Consider the following 21,050-nt stretch of genomic DNA (forward strand, 5'->3'; position numbering starts at 1 on the left):
GATCGCTTGAGCCCAGGAGTTTGAGACCAGCATGGACAACATGGTGACACTCCATCTCTACAAAAAATTTGAAAAAAAAAGTAGCTGGGCGTGGTGGCGTGCATCTGTAGTCCCAGCTACTTGGGAGGCTGAGATGGGAGGATCACTTGAGCCCAGGAGGTCCAGGCTGCAGTGGGCTGTGTTCGTGCCACTGTACTCCAGCCTGGGTAACAGAGCAAGACCCTGTCTGGAAGGAAAAATGTCAACGAACAACGCAGCATATTGGGATATTCTTTCCTTGGAAGTGTATGTCATAAATCCTTTTACCGACAGATGATTTGGATCTTTAAGGCTCCCAGGCACATGACTTTATTCTCAGGAGATGGTTAGGCAGTAGATTAAGATCTGCTTATTGCCTTGTGACTATATAAAGCTCCCAATACCTATTTTTATTGGAGACCAAATTTCTAACTTGTTCAGTTGGTCTGCTTATGGCAGTGCTGCTCTGCCAGTCATGGGAGAAGACAGTTTTACATTTAAATGGAATATTCTAACTTTGCTTAGTAAGTAAATACTGACCCAAAAATAAACGATGGGAGAAAATGGAATTTCAGTGTTTCGTGCAAAAACTTCCTATCACAAGAGAATCGCAGTTTTCATTCTTTGGGTAGGTAGGTAGATTTCTCCATGTTCTGTGAAACTGTGTTGCTGCGGGGAGGGCAGCAAAAAAACAAATCAACAGCTGAGGATGGGGCATATTAGGATTTTTTTTTTTTTTTTTTTGAGATGGAGTTTCGCTCTGTCACCCAGACTGGAGTGCAGTGATACATCTCGGCTCACTGCAACCTCCGCCTCCTGGGTTCAAGCGATTCTTCTGCCTCAGCCTCCCAAGTAGCTGGGATTACAGACACCCACCATCACACCTGGCTAATTTTCGTATATTTAGTAGGGATGGGATTTCACCTGTTGGCCAGGCTGGTCTCAAACTCCTGACCTCAGGCGGTTCGCCTGCCTCGGCCTCCCAAAATGCTGGGATTACAGGCGTGAGCTACTCTGCCTGGCCGTGAGTCACCCCACCGGGCCTGAACTTTGCTTAATAAAATCATGATGAAAATGAATGTGCTTGACCAGAGAAAATGGACAGTGGTGATGACTTGGGTAATGTTCAGAAATCACTCAGCCTGTGAGAACTTTGTGCTTCTTAGGTTTGGCTTGATATTACAAAGCTACCACTGGTTACTTTTATGAAAGCTCCCCAGGTAAGGGGCAGAGGACAGCAACCTCTTGGTCTAGATTAACATTCAGTGATATTAAGCAGAGACTGTGGCTTTCAACTATAAGTAAAAGCATGCTTGGGGGAGAAGGAGGGAGAGAAAAAATGAGAAAGCAGAAAGATGGCAACAGGGGTTGGCAAAGAGGCAAGAGCAGGGAGTGAGGGGGAAAGTAGGTACATGTGGTGGAGAAATGGAAGCTCTCCCAATGGTTCCATCAGTTCCACCACACTGGCACGGATTCTAGAAGTTTCCTATTTCTGGAGTAGGACACAGACATGATGCGTTTCTTCCTAAGACAGATTTATATCCAGGAAACATCATTTCAAGTTGCAGGGCCAGGCTCGATGATCCTTCTCTATCATTGCTTCAAGTATGGTGGGTTCAGTACCTTCTTTAATGTGAGAGCTGGCCTGTATTCCCTACCTACTTGGGACGCTTTCTAGTTTTGACCTTAAGTAGGGTATCAGGAAAATTCTGAGAAAGGGAAGACACTCTTTTCCCTGAATTACAGAATAAACCGACTCATTAGAAAAAATAAATTAAACAGGCCAGGTGCGGTGGCTCAAGCCTATAATCCCAGCACTTTGGGAGGCTGATGTGGGCGGATCACTTGAGGTCAGGAGTTTGAGACCAGCTTGGCCAACATGGCGAAACCCCATCTCTACTAAAAATACAAAAATTAACCGGACATGGTGGCACGCACCTGTAATCCCAGCTACTAGGGAGGTTGAGGCAGAAGAATTGCTTAAACCCGGGAGGCAGAAATTGCAGTGAGCCGAGGTTGTGCCACTGCACTCCATCCTGAGTGAGGCTGGAGACCTAGAGCGAGACCCCGTCTCAAAAAAAAAAAAAAAGAGAGAGAGAAAAAAACCCACAACCCTTTTGTTTCAGAACCATCCACATCTGTCTATCCATCCGTAAAGCACAAACTTATCAGAGACAAATCATAGTCTCATTTTGCTTCGTGCATTTTGGGCCTGACATCAGTCTGTCTTTGATCCCTGAAGGGTGGTAGAAACAAGCAGTGCTTTTCAGAGTGAAAAGGCACGCTGTGGAAGAGAATATATTTTATTGATCAGTGATTAGTGAGTCTTTTTATGACATGTTTTGTATTATGATTTGAAAACCTCCAGTGGAGGGTTCTCAGGAATTACTAAGTCAGCCTGTCAGCGTGCCCCTGGGTGCAGCAAGAAGCATTGGAATAAAGAATCTCAATGTGTGACCAAATTTCTAAATTCTTGAGGATGTACAGAAATTAGCCACTTCTATTTTTCCTTCCTTCCTTCCATCCTTCCTTCCTTCCTGCCTGCCTGCCTGCCTTTCTTCCTTCCTTCCTTGCTCCCTTCCTCCCTCCCTCTCTCCCTCCCTCTCCCTCTCCTTCCTTCTTTCCTTCTTTCCTTTCATTTCCTTCCTTCCTTCCTTCCTTCCTTCCTTCCTTCCTTCCTTCCTTCCTTCCTTCCTTCCTTCCTTCCTTCCTTCCTTCCTTCCTTCCTTCCTTCCTTCCTTCTTCCCTCCCTCCCTCCCTCCCTCCCTTCAGTCTGTCTTTTTGACAGAGTCTTGGTCTGTTGCCAGGCTGGAGCACAGTGGCACTATCTCAGTTCACCGCAACCTCCACGTCTTGGGTCAAGTGATCCTCTCACTCAGTCTCCTAAGCAGCTGGGATTGCAGTCATCCACCACCACGCCTGGCTGATTTTTATATTTTTAGTAGAGATGGGGTTTTGCTATGTTGGCCAGGCTGGTCTTGAACTCCTGGCATCAAGTAAACTGCCCTCCTTGGCCTCCCAAAGTGCTGGGATTACAGGCGTGAGCCACTATGCCTGGCCTCACTTCTATTTTCTACTTGTGTTTTTATTTCCATTCCTTTTCCTGACTTGTGTGTATTTTCTCATTGTAGAAGCACTTAGTGTTTTGGCACTCAGACTTACTTTCCAGTGTTTCTTCTGATCAGTCAATAGCCCTTTACTTATACCAACTGTATGTGGTGGAAGGAAAGTCAGGAATGTCTAATGTGGGGGCATAATTCATTATGAAGCTACTTAGAATTTCACTAGCCATGAATGATGCATTATCCATCATGTTAGCTAGAATATACTGGGCTCCAGTCTGTTTTGGGCTATCTTTAGGGTCCTTCTGGGTGCAAGAAGAGAAGATGACATTTCAGGAGATCTCTGCACATTCTGCCCTGGCTTCCTTCCTTCCAGGTAGGCTGAGAGAAAGCTTTCTTCTTGATGGTGCTAGTGAGAACTTGGCAGGTGGAGCAGGAACTGTTAGTTTTTCACTCCCTGTTGGAGTCATTCACACATACAGCTCTTATAGAAGATGGATGTCTTTTCTCTTGGTGCCAGAGACTTGAAAACAGAGAACAGTAGCTTTTATTTATGTATTTATTTTTGAGATGGAGTTTTGTTCTTGTCACCCAGGCTGGAGTGCAATGTCACAATCTCAGCTCACTGCAACCTCTGCCTCCTGGGTTCAAGCGGTTCTCCTGCCTCAGCCTCCCGAGTAGCTGGGATTACAGGCACTCATCACCATGCCTGGCTAATTTGTGTATTTTTACTAGAGATAGGGTTTTACTGTGTTGGCCAGGCTGGTCTTGAACTCCTGACCTCAGGTGATCCACCCGCCTCGGCCTCCCAAAGTGCTGGGATTACAGGTGTGAGCCACTGCACCAGGCTAGAATAGTAACTTTTGAAACCCATTTTTGTCATTCCAAAGTCTTCGCAGTGTGGTGTTGGGAAAGCTTGGTTCCTGTTTCGGATGGGTACCCTCACCCCAGTTATGGCTGTTCTTACATCCAATTCTAGGAAGTCTCATTCTTGCATGGTCGTAGAAGAGCAACCTTAATTTTCCTGTGCCTTAGTTTCCTTACCGCCCAGAAATGTGCAAAGATGCAGCATCTGTTTATTTAGTAAATATTTATCAAGTTCTGGGAATACAGCAGCGAATAAGCCACCAAATCCTTCCTTGATAGGACTCACTCTCTAACACAGTCAAGGCAATGAGGGACCTTCCAGGAATTAACAAATTATGCATGTAGGTGACACATGAGGCCAACAGGAAATGACCTCGAATTAAAGTTGAAATTTACAGGGTGAGATGAGCCAAGAATCTGTGAACCCTTAGAATTCAGGCAAGGTGAGCTGGTGTGACTTGCAGGAAGTATGACTCAATTGTGACTGTACCCAAGAAGGCTTAAACCACATCATCTGAAGGAAGGATGTGCCAACATATGCTTCCAACGACTAAAAGGAGGGGCAGAGGGAAAACAAAACAGCATGTTCCCAGGCCCATCCCAGGAGGAAGGGAGGCTATAAATACATTCCTTTGACATTGTCTAGTTACCATTGCATAGAGTTGGAGGTGAGCGGCATATGGAGAGACAGGGATTTGGAGACAGAGTTGGAATCCCAATTTTGTCTTAATAGGCGTGGACAAGTCATTTCAGCTCTACAAGCTTCAATTTCCTCATTATTTATTTTTTAAAATAGAGAGGAGTTCTTGCTATGTCGCCTAGGCTGGTCTTGAGCTCCTGGGCTCAAGCCATCCTCTTGCCTTGGCCTCCTAAGTACACACAGGTGTGACCCACCACACCCCTAGCTTGCTCACTGTCTTTCTTTCTTTTTTTCTGTTTTTCTTTTGAGACAGAGCCTTGCTCTGTCACCCAGGCTGGAGCACAGTGGTGTGATCTTGGCTCACTGCAACCTCCACCTCCCAGGTTCAAGCGATTCTCCTGCCTCAGCCTCCCAAGTAGCTGGGACTAGACTACTACACCCGGCTAATTTTTGTATTTTTAGTAGAGACGGGGTTTCACCATGTTGGCCAGGCTGGTCTTCAACTCCTGACCTCAGGTGATCTGCCCACCTCAGCCTCCCAAACTCCTGGGATTAAAGACGTGAGCTACCACGCCGGTCTAGCTTACTCAAACAATGTCTACTTTGCAGGGTGGTGTATGTACGTTCCTCAGTACCTTCTGTGTGATATGCACTTAGTAAATGTTAGTTCGGCTCTAACAGACTGATCTGAGATTTTGATTCTGTAACTCCCAAGAGTTCAGTATGCTAGCATTTTTTTTTTTTTTTTTTTTTTAAACATGAGGAAGAATTGGGTAAGGAAGAGCTGTGTTTTAATTGCATTACTGCTCAACTGCTAACTGTTTTGATATGTTGAACAAAGTCCATTGATTCTTCATGGAGGAGTGCTTGCCGGGAGTATGAGTCAGCACATCTGTGTTATTAACTTGTTCGGAAGCTTTTTGTGGCAGATTGACTTTAAAAGCCCCCAAGGAAACAGAGGATTTTATTTAATAGAAATATTGTCAGAATGACATTGAGATTTGGGTTTGGCTTTCAAATCACTGGATACAAGTTGAATCAGGTCTTTTCTCTGACAGATATTAGAAACATGGTGTGTTGGAGAAATACTTTCCATTACCCGGCAGGGGCCTTACCTTGGGAGAGGGGGATGATATTTGCCTGGCGCACCCTGGTGACCCAACCTAGCTGGCCTGACTTTCTAAAGGCAAGGATGTGGGCTTGGTATAGAGAGGTGGTGAAACCTGAATATTAGTATTTTCAAATCTGATTACTAGTATTTTCAATCGACAGGACTGGGCGCAAATCCATCCTCATTTAAATGCAGGTCTACCTGAAATCATGCCTCACTGCAACCATGCACTCCTGGGCTTAAGCGATCCTCCTGCCTCAGCCTCCCTGAAGGTCTACCTGCATTTGAATAAGGATGGATGTGCGCCCAGGTATGTCTTTGTGGATTTCCATCTTATAGTTCTGGAGCAAAGGACAAATGGAAGAAAGTTGTTAAAGAAAAGAAGAGCGTTTCTGTGGCTCCTTCAAGAGCAGTTACAGATTTCTGTCCTGAAGCCAGGAGGGAATACACGGTCCAGGTCCCACAGTGGAAAGTTGCAATGCTCCCTCTTGGGCATCTCTGTCCTCGTTTGGATTCAGGGCTGAAATATTTGGATCAGTTTCACAGAAGAGGTTTCAAGTAGATTTCTTGCAGTCCTGAAAGTCACACTTCTCTGAAATTGGTTTAACACCAATCCAAAACCTACTGGTGTTCCTGTTACATTTTACAACTCTTCATATGCCCCTTAAGAAATGACCTCTCTAGAGAAAGAGGTGAATTCATGGTATGGGGGGATGAACCCCACAGAAATGGTCACAGCTTTTTCAAGTCCTAAACCCTTGCTATGGGCAAGGGTCGACAAACTTTTTTTTCTTTTCTTTTCTTTTCTTTTTTCTCTTTTCTTTTTCTCTCTCTTTCCTTTTCTTTCTTTCTTTCTCTCTTTCATTTGTTCTCTCTTTCTCTCTCTCTTTCCTTCCTTCCTTCCTTCCTTCCTTCCTTCCTTCCTTCCTTCCTTCCTTCCTTCCTTCCTTCTTTCTTTCTTCTTTTTCTCGCTCTCTTTCCCTTCCTTCCTTCCTTCTTTCTTTCTCTCTCATTCGCTCTCTATTTCTTTTCTTTCTTTCTTTCTTTTTTTTTTAAAGAGACAGGGTCTTGCTCTGTCACCCAGGCTGGAGTGCAGTGGCACAATCATGCCTCATTGCAACTTTGTACTCCTGGGCTCAAGCAATCTTCCTGCCTCCACCTCCCAAGTAGCTGGGACAACAGAACCACCACACTTGGCTAATTTTAAAAACAATTTTTTTTTTTTTAAAGAGATGGGAGTCTCACTATATTGCCCAGGCTGGTCTCAAACTCCTAGCCTTAAGTGATCCTCTCACCTTGGCCTGTGAGAGTGCTGGGATTACAGGTGTGAGCCACCATGCCAGGCAGCAAATTTTTTTCTTAAAAGGCCAGAAAGTAAATATTTTTGCTATTGCCAGTCATAAGGTCTATGTCGCAACCACTCGACTCTGCCATTGTAGCTCAAAAGCAACCATAGACAATAGGGTAAAGAAGTGGGTGTGCTGTGTTTCAATAAAACTTTATTTAACACATAGGCCTCCCTCTTGCAATCCCTTTTGCTGATTGCTTCATAGACCATTATACACTTCCTATGCTTTGGAGTGAGGAATTCTTTTGATTATAAATTACATGTTTGGCTGTGGAGAAATAGGAATGCTTTTACACTGTTGGTGGAAGTATAAAGTAGCTCCACCATTGTGGAAGACAGTATGGGGATTCCTCAAGGATCTAGAACCAGAAATACCATTTGACCCAGCAATCCCATTACTGGGTATATACCCTAAGAAATATAAATCATTCTACTATAAAGACACATGCACATGTATGTTTATTGCAGCACTGTTTACAATAGCAAACATATGGAATTAACCCAAATGCCCATCAATGATAGACTGGATAAAGAAAATGTGGTACATATACACCATGGAATACTATGCAGCCATAAAAAGGAATGAGATCGTGTCCTTTGCAGGGACATGGATGAAGCTGGAAGCCATCATCCTCAGCAAACTAACAGAGGAACAGAAAACCAAACACTGCATGTTCTCACTCATAAGTGGGAGTTGAACAATGAGAACATATGGACATAGGGAGGGGAGCAACACACACCCGGGCCTGTTGGAGGGTGGGGGGCGAGGGGAGGGAACTTAGAGGATGGATCAATAGGTGCAGCAAACCACCATGGCACACATATACCTAGGTAACAAACCTGCACATTCTTCACATGTATCCCGGAACTTAAAATAAAAATAAAAACTAAAAAATACATATGTTTAGAGAAAGGAAGCTTCCATATTTATGTATCATCATGATATTTTAAAAACATTTAATTTGCATACAATTTGTTCCACATTAGTTTCCTGTAAAATGGATTCCTCATAAATGCTTAGTAAGAGTATCCATGTTTGATAGGAAGCACACTCATTGATGATGCTCGAATTCCTTTTTACTCTGAAGTTCTTTTCACGTGCCAGTGAGTTCCGAGCACCATGTTTACGTGCACCTCTCCTTTGCAGCAAACATAAGTTATGAAGTCCCTGTGAGTTCTAATGGCACCGAGGTGCTGCCTCAGGTGGCCTTCTCTTAATCCTGAAAAAGTCTCCATGACTGGTCTTGGAGGAGCTCTTCTGGTTGTCTGGAATGAGTTCATACTAATAGTCAGGGCTCTGGGCACTGTGAGACCCTGGCCAGTTTCCTTCTTTCCCACAATGTATACTTTCGCACTGTTTTTTTTTTTTTTTTTTTTTTTTTTGAGACAGAGTCGCGCTCTGTCGCCCAGGCTGGAGTGCAGTGGTGTGATCTTGGCTCACTGCAACCTCCACCTCCCAGGTTCAAGTAATTCTCCTGCCTCAGCCTCCTGAGTAGCTGGGACTACAGATGCACGCCACCCCCGCCCAGCTAAGTTTTTTTGTATTTTTAGTAGAGCTGGAGTTTCACTGTGTTAGCTAGGATGGTCTCGATCTCCTGACCTTGTGATCCACCTGCCTTGGCTTCCCAAAGTGCTGGGATTACAGGTGTGAGCCACTGCGTCCAGCCATACTTTCCCACTATGAAAACCTCCTCGGACTCTTCACATGAGTGAGTGAGCTGGATTTGCTGTATTTTCAAAGTCATCCTTCACTACACATGAACATTGGCTGCACCCAAGCTTGGCTGTGAACTGATTATTCTCACCAGGGCCTGTTAACACAAATTCCATTACTCCTACAGCTAAAAATAAACCATATTTAACACGTAGAAACAAAATTCCGGGCAAATATATAATCTGATTTGATTAAATCTTTGTTGAAAATGTTAATGGTGGAATCAGATGCTTACCTTTAAGATGGAAGATTGCATTCCTTCGTGAGCAAGGTGCCTAGAAATGAATTCCAACTCTTGATGTAATCAGAGAGATTGATGGATTCCTAAGTGTCTGAAATGATACTAGTTCATCTTGTCTAAGGGCATTCCCCCATTTGTGGCACACTGTCCTTGAGGATCAGGCTTCTATTTATTTTATTTTATTTTTTACAGATGGGGATCTTGATGTGTTGCCCAGGCTAGAGTGCAGTGACTGTTCACAGGTACCATCATTGCACACTGCAGGCTCGAACTCCTGGGCTCAAGCAGTCCTCCTGCCTCATCTTCCTGAGTGGCTGGCACTGCAGGCATCCGCCACTGTGCCAGGTTCAGTCTTCTATTTAAATAATGCTGCTACTTTAGAGGGTTTAGGAATATTTAGTGTTTACAGCTAGTGTCTGTGTAATATGAAAACATACCATGCCTTGGCCGGGCACGGTAGCTCATGCCTGTAATCCCAGGACTTTGGGAGGCCGAGGTGAGAGGATCACTTGAGCCCAGGAGTTCGAGACCAACCTGGGCAACATACTGCCCATCTCTACAAAAAATAAAAAACAAAAATTAGCAGAGCATCATGGCCCACACCTGTAGTCCTAGCTACTCGAGAGGCTAAGGTGGGAGGACTCCTTGAGCCCAGGAGGATAAGGCTGCAGAAATCGTGCTACTGCACTTCAGCCTGGGCAATAGAGTGAGACCCTATCTCAAAAAGAAAAAAAAAAAAGAAAGAGGCCGGGCGTGGTGGCTCAAGCCTGTAATCCCAGCACTTTGGGAGGCCGAGACGGGCGGATCACAAGGTCAGGAGATCGAGACCATCCTGGCTAACACGGTGAAACCCCGTCTCTACTAAAAGATACAAAAAACTAGCCGGGCGAGGTGGCGGGCACCTGTAGTCCCAGCTACTCGGGAGGCTGAGGCAGGAGAATGGCGTAAACCCGGGAGGCGGAGCTTGCAGTGAGCTGAGATCTGGCCACTGCACTCCAGCCTGGGAGACAGAGCCAGACTCCATCTCAAAAAAAAAAAAAAAAAAGAAAGAAAGAAAACATACTCTGCCTAGCAATACAAATATGAATAATAGTGGCCTGCGAGTAATGAGATTATAGATGCTTTCAAATATTCTTCTTGATAATTTTCTGTTTTACATATATTTAATAATGAATATGTATTACTCTAAGAAAAACAGTACAAAGGTTTTCAAAGTGTTTTGACAGTCATTTACCTGCAGTAAGTACGTTATACATCCCAACCCAGTATAAACCAGCATTTATGTATTTATAAACTTAAAACAAACATTAGTTAACCTTTTTTCCCTACTTGTCTTGTTTTGTTTTTCTTTTTATTTGAGATGGAGTCTCGCTCTGTCACCCAGGCTGAAGTACAGTGGTGTGATCTCGGCTCACTGCAACCTCCGCCTCCTGGGTTCAAGCAATTCTCCTGCCTCAGCCTCCCGACTAGCTGGGATTACAGGCAGGTGCCACCACGCCCGGCTAATTTTGTATTTTTAGTAGAGATGGGGTTTCTCCATGTTGGTCAGGCTGGTCTTGAACTCCCGACCTCAGGTGATCCACCCTCCTCAGTCTCCCAAAGTGCTGGGACGACAGGCGTGAGCTACTGCGCCTGGCTTTTTACCTACTTGTCCTGATGTTTTCTATTTTTCTATTCTATTCTATTTTATCGAAGAAGGAAGAAAGAAAAAAAGAAAGAAGAATATCCATGTATTGACCAGGTAAAATGATTTCATGAACCACTGATAGGTAAATTGAAAACTAGTGGTTATAGGACAGTGGTTGCCAGTCTTGTATTTCATGGGTCAGTAAAATTTAAAAGAAATTTTGGGGATTGATGTAAGATAATTTACTTTTTATGTTGCAAAGGAAGGATATTTTAAAACTAACAAAGTAGCTGGGCGAAGTGGCTCACACCTGTAACCCCAGCACTTTGGGAGGCCAAGGCAGGTGGATCGTCTGAGGTCAGGAATTGAGACCAACTTGGCCAACATGGTGAAACCCCATCTCTACTAAAAATATGGGTGTGGTGGCAATAGCCTGTAATCATAGCTACTCGGGAGGCTGAGGCAGGAGAGTGGCTTGAACCTGGGAGGCGGAGGTTGCAGTAAACTGAGATCAGGCCATTGCACTCCAACCTGGATGAAACAGCAAAAGTCCATCTCAAAAAAAAAAAAAAAAAAATTACAAAGTAATTATTTCTACCACCATTATTCCTTTATTCATTTGTCATATTAAAATTTTGTTTTTATGAATTTTATGATTTGGGGGAATTTTCATGTCAAAATATCCTTTCTTTTCTGAAAGAGTATTTTAGCATGAAATATTAGAAGGAATACAATTTCAGCAGTTACGTGATGAATACATTCAGCTTTTTGAAAACAGAACGCACTTGCTTTGTTTTTTCCACTTGGCAATGAACTTGTGCACTAGCATTTAAGAATCATTTAGGAATTATCAGTGTAGTAGAAAGAGCCTTGCTTTGAAACAACACAATTTTACTTGCAGTTCTGAATCATTTAATTTTTCTCAATTTCTTTTTACCCATCTGCAAAAGAGGAATCTCAGAGGTGTAGCGATAAGGTTTATAAAGGGTTTAAGAGAGTTCTGAATACCTAGGAGTTTATAAATGGTAACTTCTTTTCTCTGGATCATTAATTCTCTTTACTACTTTGTGATTTTAAAAACTTAGAATGTTGGCCAATGTGGTGGGTCATCCCAGTAATACCAGCACTTTGGGAGGCCGAGGTGGGAGGATCACTTGAGGTCAGGAGTTTGAGACCAGCCTGGCCAACATGGTGAATCCCCATCTCTACTAAAACACACAAAAAATTAGTCTATAATCCCAGCTACTCGGGAGGCTGAGGCAGGAGAATCGCTTGAACTCGGGAGGTGGAGTTTGCAGTGAGCTGAGATCGTTCCACTGCACTCCAGCCTGGGCGACAGAACAAGACTCTGTCTCAAAAACAAAAACAAAAACAAACTTAGAATGTTGGCCTGTGTGGTGGCTCATGCCTATAATCCCAGTGCTCTAGAAGGCAGAATGCTCTAGAGGGTAGAAGCGGGAGGATCGCTTGAGGCCAGGAGTTTGAAACCAGCCTAAGCAAGGTAGTGAGACCTCTGTCTCTGAACAACAACAACAAAACAGCTGGGCATGGTGGTGCACACCTGTCATCCCACCTACTTGGGAGGCTGAGGTGGGAGGATCAAATGAGGCTGGGAGTTCGGAATCAGCCTGGGCAGCATAGTGAGACCCTGTCTCTACAAAAAAGAAAAAAAAATTAGACACATGCAGTTGCATGTGTCTGTAGTCCCAGCTGCTCAGGAGACTGAGGTGGGAGGATCCCTTGCGCCCTGGAAGGCTGCAGTCAGAAATGATCACACCACTGCACTCCAGCCTGGGTGACAAAGCAAGACCCCATCTCGTAAAAACAAAACAAAACCACACAACAACTTGGAATGTTGAAAGAAGTTGATTATGTGTTTCCATTTTATGATGAACTGTTTCTTTAATTTTTACTGTTTTTAGTTTCTTGTCTCTTTTTTTTTTTTTTTTTTTTTTTTGCGATGGAGTCTTGCTCTGTCACCCAGGCTGGAGTACAGTGGCATAATCTTGGCTCACTGCAACTTCTACCTCCCAGGTTCAAGCGATTATCATGCTTCAGCCTCCTGAGTAGCTGGGACTATAGGCGCCACCACCACGCCCGGCTAATTTTTGTATTTTCAGTGGAGACGGGGTTTCACCATGTTGAACAAGCTGGTCTCAAACTCCTGACCTTAAGTGATCCACCTGGACCTTAAGTGATTCACCCGCCTCATCCTCCCAAAGTGCTGGGTCTATAGAGTAAGCCACCACACCTGGCCTCATGTCTTGTCTTACCTACAGCTTTCCCCCTCTTTCTGCGTTTTCTCCATCCATACTTTACCCCCGAGTCAGCCTCTGTATACCATTATTCATGATGGGAACTCAGCTTGTCTGACAGTTGGTTTTAAGGCGCAATTAGAAAATATTCCTTGATAGTACAATGAGTTTGCAGTTTTTAAGTTGTGGTTTTGGCCAGAGATATTAATAAGGGTTTGGACGTTGAGTGGAATACTAAGAATAAGAAAGGGGATGTGCTTAAAATACATCTCATGAGCCTTCTGTTAAATTACATGGTAATTTGTAAAACAGACTGGTTTCTGTGGCCTTGAATACTAATACAGACTTTCCCTCACCACAGCTTATCTTCGAGTCATAAACACAGAGGCATGCATAGTTCACACATCTCCATGTATTTTCTGTTTCCAAGGAAGATATGATCACTCTGAAGAACCAAAAGATGAGTCACTCTGAAAAAGTTTTATTCCTTTGTCTTAATGTCATGACTGTCTTGACAGTTGACTGTATTTCAGCAATGTTTATATTTAGAGTCTCTTCCGTTTGGCTCAGTCAGATATTTTCAGTTTCACCCAGCACGGACCACAGCCACACTACCTCCTATATCCCAGTGGATAACTTCTGCAGGAAAACTTCAGCTACTTGACACTCTTGGGAAACGAGCTGGGTGTTCCTGATAAGAAAGGTTTACCAGAATCTTGTAAAGATGGTTTCTCTAATAATAGCTAACATATTTATAAGCTTGCTATGTTTTAGAACACGGGTGTCCAAACTTTTGGCTTCCTTGGGCCACATTGGAAGAATTGTCTTGGACCACATATGAAATGCACTAACACTAATGATACTGATGAGCAAGAATAAATAAACAAACAAATAAATAAATAAAGATCCGTGTATTATTTTTGTGATATCTGCCACCACAGATAAGCCAAAAAGTCCTCTTATTCAAAGGGCTGGTCACGACCATTTCAGTAACTTCATTACAGGCTTTGTGAACATTATCTCATTTAATCCTAAAACAAAACAGAACAGAACAAAATGACTTTCCCAGTCTCGATTTCCTGAGTGATCTTTGTAAGCATCAGCTATCACAGTGTGCTCTTTTGTGTAGATTTCAGGTGTGTGTGACTGTTGTAAGCACTCAGCTTACCACTATTTATTGAGTGAGTATTATGTGCCAGATATAGCTTTGGACACAGGTGTGAATAAAACAAACTCCCTGTCCTCAAGCTGCTTATATTCTGGAGGTGGGAGGAGGACCCTGACAATAGCATGGAAATACACAAATATAACATAATGTCAGGTAGCCACAAATATAGCAAGATATAGAGACAGGGAGTGGGGGTGGGGAGGGTGATGGCAGAAGACCCTTGAGGCCACAGTTGAGCAGAGACCTGGATGAATCGTGGGAGCAAAGTTTGTAGATATTTGGCAAAAGAGCCATTTGTTTGTGACTTACATGGTTCTCCCTCTTATGCTTTCTGTAGTTTTCCTGTCTCCTTGCAGTCAGTGTCAGGAAAGGATTTAGTTGGGCCAGATCAAGGGAAGCCAGACCTAGAAAGGAGGCAAAGCTACAGGTGCGGAGCAGAGACTGCTAAGGTCTTTGCTGCGGGCTGCAGGAGTGAGCCTGGGCGGGCGCATAAGGCTGCGGGACAGGGGAGCCGCTGGAGGGTCCGCTGGCTGCGCACAAACACGGCCATGCTTCTGGGCATTTGCATCGAGGGCAGGCCAGCGCTGAGCAATAGGAAGCTTCCAACCCCGGGCAGAAGATACAGCAGAGAGGAAGCTGGGGAGCCAGGTGCAGTAACTCGAAATCCCAGTACTTCAGGAGGTGAGGCGGGCGGATCGCTTGAGGCTAGGAGTTCCAGAGCAGCCTGGGCAACACAGGGAGATTCTGGGTGTGGTGGCTTGCGCCTGTAGACCCAGCTACTCGGGAGGCTGAGGCAGGAGGATCTCTTGAGCGTAGGAGTTTGAGGCTGCAGTGAGCTATTATTGTGCCACTGTGCTACAGCCTGGACAGTAGAGTGAGACTCCATCTCTAAAAAATAAAAATAAAAAAAAGAGAGGAAGCCAGGCGCAGGCTCAGGAGGCTGACGCAGGAGGATCACGTGAACCCAGGAGTCTGAGACTAGCGTATGAGGATCACCCCTGTGAATAGCCACTGCACTCCAGCCAGCGTGACATAGCGAGACTCTGTCCCCTCCCCCCATAATAATAATATAATAATAAAGAGGAGTCTGGTGCTGGCATAGAGGTACAGGCTGGATGGGAGGGTGGTCAGGGTGGGACAGGGGGCCGAGACCACAAATGGTCCTGCTCCTGGGGCTTAGAGCAGGATCTGGTTCTCCAGGGAGATGAAGAGGAGCAAGGCCAGAGCTCAGCCGCAGAAACTGTGGTTTAAGAGAGAGCCTTGATTACAGATGTTCGGAAGTCAAGAGCCCAGTGCCTAGAACCCGGGCTGCAGATGGGGAATAAGGCTTATGGCTCCGTGATGGTGACGTAACGCTGACACCTCAGCTGTGGCACCACAGAGTCCTGTGTTACCCCTCCCTGTGCCCACACAAGATTACCAGAAACTACTTTGCATCCCATTGAATGCAATCTGCTCTGTGCCTCTTTTGTAAAATCTGCCCATTTGCACATGGTGTTGACACCCCAGCCTGGGAACTGAGCAGCAAGAGGAAGCCTCCCACCTGCCCCACCCCCAAGTAACGTTTCCTCTTCCGGCTCCCACAGGCCCATTACATAACCTTTCTTAGCACCCTCTGCACAGAGCTGTAATCTTTGGTAGAGGGGCTGTGCTTTAGAAGCCCAGAGCTCAGGCCGGGCGCTGTGTCTCACACCTGTAATCCCAGCACTTTGGGAGCCCGAGGCAGGCGGATCCCTAGAGGCCAGTAGCTCAAGACCAGCCTGACCAATGTGGCAAAACCCCGTCTCTACTAAAAATACAAAAAAATTTGCCAGGCGTGGTGGCGTATGCCTGTGATCCCAGCTACTCAGGAGGCTGAGGTGGGAGGATCACTTGAGCCTGGGAGGTGAAGGTTTCAGCGAGCTGTTGCAACAGTGAGCAATAGAGTGAGACTCTGTCTCAAAAAAAAAAAGCCAGGTGTGGTGGCCCCCAGCACTTTGGGAGGCTGAGGCGGGTGGATCACCTGAGGTCAGGAGTTCGAGACCAGCCTGGCCAACATGGAGAAACCCCGCCTATACTAAAAATACAAAAATTAGCCAGGCGTAGTGGCAGGCGCCCATACCCCCATCTATTCAGGAGGCTGAGGCAGGAGAATGGCGCAAACCCGGGAGGTGCAGCTTGCAGTGAGCCGAGATCGCACCACTGCACTCCAGCCTGGGCGACAGAGAAAAAAAAAAAAGCCCAGAGCTCAAGATCTGATCAGACTCCCTGGGTTGAACCTTGGCTCCTCTTGGGCAAATTACTCAACCTCAGTTACTTCATCTGTAAAACGGAAATTATAATAGTACCTACTTCTGCAGGATTCTTGTGAAGATAAAAGCCACAGAACAGTGACTGGTCCCAGAAGTGTTAGTGCTTTTGACATTTCTGTAATCCTCACTAAACTGTGACACCCTCCAGGGCCATTGTAGGCATTTTTTGTACCCTCAGTGCCTAACATATCACCCAGCAGGCACATGGATTCATTCAGCAAGTATTTATTGAATGCCTTCTTCCAGGCCCTGGGATGCAGGGACGTAGCTACCAATGAGACAAACTCCTGCCCCCATGGGGCTGACATTGTGCTGGTGGAGACGGACTGTAAGCAAGTGAACACGGACATAAATAATACAGTTTCAGGCTGGGTGCGGTGGCCTACGCCTGTAATCCCAGCACTTTGGGAGGGGGATCACAAGGTCAGGAGTTCGAGACCAACTTGACCAACATGGTGAAACCCCATCTCTACTAAAAATACAAAAATTATCCTGGCGTGGTGGTGCACGCCTGTAATCCCAGCTACTCAGGAGGCTGAGGCAGGAGAATCGCTTGAACCTGGGAGGTGGAGGTTGCAGTGAGCCGAGATTGTGCCATTGTACTCCAGCCTGGGTGACAGAGCAAGCCTCTATCTACACGCCCCCTGCCAAAAAAAAAAAAAAAAAAAAAAAAAATTTCAGCTAGTGATAAGTGGTATAAAAAATTAAGTTGGGGTCATGTAATCGAGTGACCTAAGATGTGTGAGATGCATCGTTGGTGTGTTTTTTGTTGTTGTTGTTTCTTTGTTTTACTTTTTATTTTTTTGAGATACAATCTTGCTGCTCTGTTGCCCAGTCTGGAGTGTTGTGGTGTGATCATAGCTCACTACAGCCTCCAGTTCCTGGGCTCAAGGGATCCTCCTGCTTCAGCCTCCCAAGTAGCTGGGACTGCAGATGTGTGCCACCACACCCAGCCACCCAGCTAATTTTTAAATTTTTTGTAGAGACAAGGTCTCACAATCTTGCCCAGGCTGGTCTTAAATTCCTGGCCTCAAATGATCCTCCTGCCTCAGCCGCCTCCTAGAGTGTTGGGATTACAGGCATGAGCCACTGTGCCTGGCTGGGAGTGCTATTTTAGAAAGAATGGACAGAGAAATTTTCTGTGAGGATTTGACATTTGAACAATGGTCTGATCTAAGTGGCAATCTGAGAGAGCTGTCCAGACACAGGGAGCAGCAAGTGCTAGCATGGCCTCTTTGTGTTTGAGTCAGGAGAGGAATAAAGGTAAGGGTGAGGGAGGCAGGAGGTAAGCAGAAGGTAGGGAGGCCACGGAGGGGAAGGAGGGTGATGGAATGAACGTATAGGACAGGGCGTGCAAAGTGTTCGGGGCCTGGCTGGGAGTTTGGGATATGTCCTTTTTGCAACGGGAGCCACTGAGAGTTCTAAAACCAGGAGTGACATAATCTGATTCATATTTCTTAGCTGTGTGCAGAGCTTTGTAAGAGTGGCAACAGGGATAAAAGTCCTGAGACCAGGGAAAACCCAAGAGTCTTGGATTTGTGTGGATGCCTGAGGTAAAGGGGACTCAATCCATGGCCTTTTCTGGAAAGCTGGGTCATCTGTTACCAGTTTTAATCTTCTGTAGCAGGTTGAATAGTGTTCCCTCAAAATCTGTGTCTGTCTGGAACCTTAGAATCTGATCGTATTTAAAGTAGGGATTTCTTTTCTTTTCTTTTTTTTTCTTTTTTTAAGACAGGGTCTCACTCTGGTTGTAAAGGCTGGGGTGCAGTGGTGCGATCACAGTTCACTGCAGCCTTGACTTCCCAGGCTCAGGTGATCCCCCCACCTCAACCTCCCCAGTAACTAAGACTACAGGCTTGCACCACCATGCCCGGCTGATTTTTGCATTTTTAGTGGAGACAGGGTTTTGCCATGTTGCCCAGACTGGTCTCAAACTCCTAGACTCAAGTAATCCACCTACCTCGGCCTCCCAAAGTGCTGGGATTACAAGTGTGAGCCACTGCACCCAGCCAGCAATAGGGTTTTTGCAGATGTAATTAGTGAAGGGCCTTAAGATGAAATAATCCGGAAATTAGTGTGATACCTATATCCAATGACTGATGTCCTTATAGGAAGAGGGGTGGACATAGAGAGACACAGGGAGAAGACAGCCCCTTGAACATGGAGGCAGAAGTTGGGGTGTTGCAGCCACGAGCCAGGGAATGCCTGGGGTCACCAGAAGCTGGAAGAGGCAAGGAAAGATTTCCTCCAGAGCATGGCCCTGCTGATACCTTGATTTTGGGCTTCTACCCTACAGAACTGTGGGAGAACACATTTCTGTTGCTTTAGGCACTTGGTGGTACTTTGTTACTGCAGCCCTGGGAAACTGATGTACCTCCTAAGCATCACTCGTTTCTTAGGAAGATTTGCACTGGGGCACAGGCATGAGAGAGGCCTCATGAGGAAAACTGGCCATTCTATAGACCTTCCTTAAGCCCTGGAGAGGTGGGTGGTCTTACCAGGAACTCAAAGGAGCTCTAAGATCCCAGAGGAGGTCCCTGAGAACAAATGAACAAATGAATGAATAAATGAATGAACGAAAGGGCCAAAGGCCGGGTGCGAAGGCTCAGGCCTATAATCCCAGCACTTTGGGAGGCTGAGGCAGGCGGATCACTTGAGGTTAGGAGTTGGAGACCAGCCTGGCCAGCATGGCGAAACCCTGTCTCTACTAAAAATTCCAAAATTTAGCTGGGTGTGGTGGTGCACATCTGTAATCCCAGCTACTGGGGAGGCTGAGGCAGAGAATTGCTTGAACCTGGGAGACGGAGGTTGCAGTAAGCCGAGATCTTGACACTGCACTCCAGCCTGGGCGGCAGAGCGAGACTCTGTCTCAAAAGAAAAGAAAAGAAAAAAGAAGAAGAAAGGGCCTAAGACAGGGCTGTGTCTGACCTTCAGGTCACTCAATAGCCCTAGCCATGAACATTGTAATTGACCCTCTGCAGCACATAGACCTCTAGTCAGTGCAGCAACCATCATTCCACTGTGTGCCTTCTAAGCTGCTGGGTTGTAATATCTTTGTTAGAATTTAGATAAAGAGGACAGAGTACTAAGTGACTTTTTTTTGAGACAGTCTCACTCTGTCGCCCAGGCTGGAGTGCAGTGGCGTGATCTCCACTCACTGCAACCTCTGCCTCCTGGGTTCAAGCGATTCTCCTGCCTCAGCCTCCCCAGTAGCTGGGATTACAGGTGCCTCCCACCATGCCTGGCTAATTTTTGTATTTTTAGTAGAGACAGGGTTTCACCATGTTGGCCAGGCTGGTCTCGAACTCCTGACCTCAAGTGATCTGCCTGCCTTAGCCTCCCAAAGTGTTGGGATTATAGGCATGAGCCACCTTGCCCGGCTGGGCCTCAGTGATTTTCTAATGCATAGAATGTGTGAATTTTAGAGTATGATCTTTTACCATCCAGTTTTCTGGACTCAAGTAATTGTTCCTTCCTCTCTTTTAAATGTTCATTAGGTCAAATTAGAACTGAAGAAGCAACTCAGAGGTATAATACTGTGCCCCAGCGACCAAAAGCAGCCCTGCTACTGACTTCCTGCTACTATTCTGAGTTGAAAGTGCTGAAAAGAAAACTCCAGGCCATGCGCATTTAATTTGATTGTAATCTTGCCAGAGATCCACCTGCTTTGCTCCCATCAGTTTCCCTTGGCCTGTCCTGTAGAAAGGGACTGCAATTTAGCACTTTTTTACATTAAACAAATAACCTGCACTCTCCACAAAATACAGGTCCAAATGGCAATAGCTTATGGGTCATCAGTTTCTCCTAGGAAACCTGGGCCACAAGTTTCTGGGTGGGTTTCAGACACACAGTAGGTGCTGAATTAATTAAAGGTGTTTCTTTAACTCAGCCCACAAGCATCTGATTTGCTTAGGAAATTGATTAGGTATATATTACCCAGATGATGTCAATTTCTATGTAACCATTTCCCTCTTGTGTAATTGATGAGCCTCCTAATGTTGATTTTATTTTGTTTTACCAAGCACTGTATTTAGTTAATAAAAAATACAGAATAGAATTCAAAACAGCTGTGTTTGCTATTGGCATGGCCGTTACCCTCCTAATACCTGTGCATGTCATAATAGACTACATTTGCAGAAACAAAAGGTTAGAAATAAAAGGATGACTTTTGTCCCTCCAGCTACCAGTGACAACCCACAGCCTCAGCTTATAGTATTTATTTAATCTTGTATCTGTGACAGAGCTCTGAGACACTTCCGTGAAGCAGATGTTTGAAGATCTGACAATCATGGAAGAAAATTTCTCATAGAAAAAAATATGTTCTCCAGCCTTGGGCAGGGGCCTGACATTACTCTTGCACATTTCACTCATTCATTTATTGACAAATGAAAAATTATATATATTTATAATATACCAGGTCATATTTTGATATGTGAATACATTGTGGAATTATTATGTTAAGCTAATTAACATATCTATCGCCTTACGTACTTATGTTTTGTTGATGAGATGGACCTTTCTTTTTTAAGTATGCTTGAATGTGTTCCTGGATTATGAACACACATTATGCTTGTGTGAAATTTTTGGCATCCCGTTTCTTCATATACCACCTTTTGCCACATGTCTTGTGTATGTAGTATGTATCCCAGCCAGTGATGAATCAAGGAAAAGGATACAGAAAAAACAAAAACAAAACCAACAAAAAAGC

The 21,050-nt window shown here is 45.1% G+C and overlaps 1 protein-coding gene and 1 long non-coding RNA gene across 3 annotated transcripts in view; both read left to right on the top strand.

Annotated features, from left to right (window-relative positions):
- Positions 1–21,050, top strand: part of PITPNC1 (phosphatidylinositol transfer protein cytoplasmic 1) — a 325,500-nt gene that overhangs the window by 39,587 nt on the left and 264,863 nt on the right. The gene's annotated exons all lie outside the window — the stretch shown is intronic.
- Positions 5,365–20,397, top strand: LOC115894829. Its single transcript, XR_004055026.1, has 2 exons — positions 5,365–6,008; positions 19,840–20,397. It is a non-coding gene; the product is annotated as an uncharacterized LOC115894829 (long non-coding RNA).

Source organism: Rhinopithecus roxellana, chromosome 19 (genome assembly GCF_007565055.1).
Source record: "Rhinopithecus roxellana isolate Shanxi Qingling chromosome 19, ASM756505v1, whole genome shotgun sequence".
Taxonomy (NCBI): domain Eukaryota; kingdom Metazoa; phylum Chordata; class Mammalia; order Primates; family Cercopithecidae; genus Rhinopithecus; species Rhinopithecus roxellana.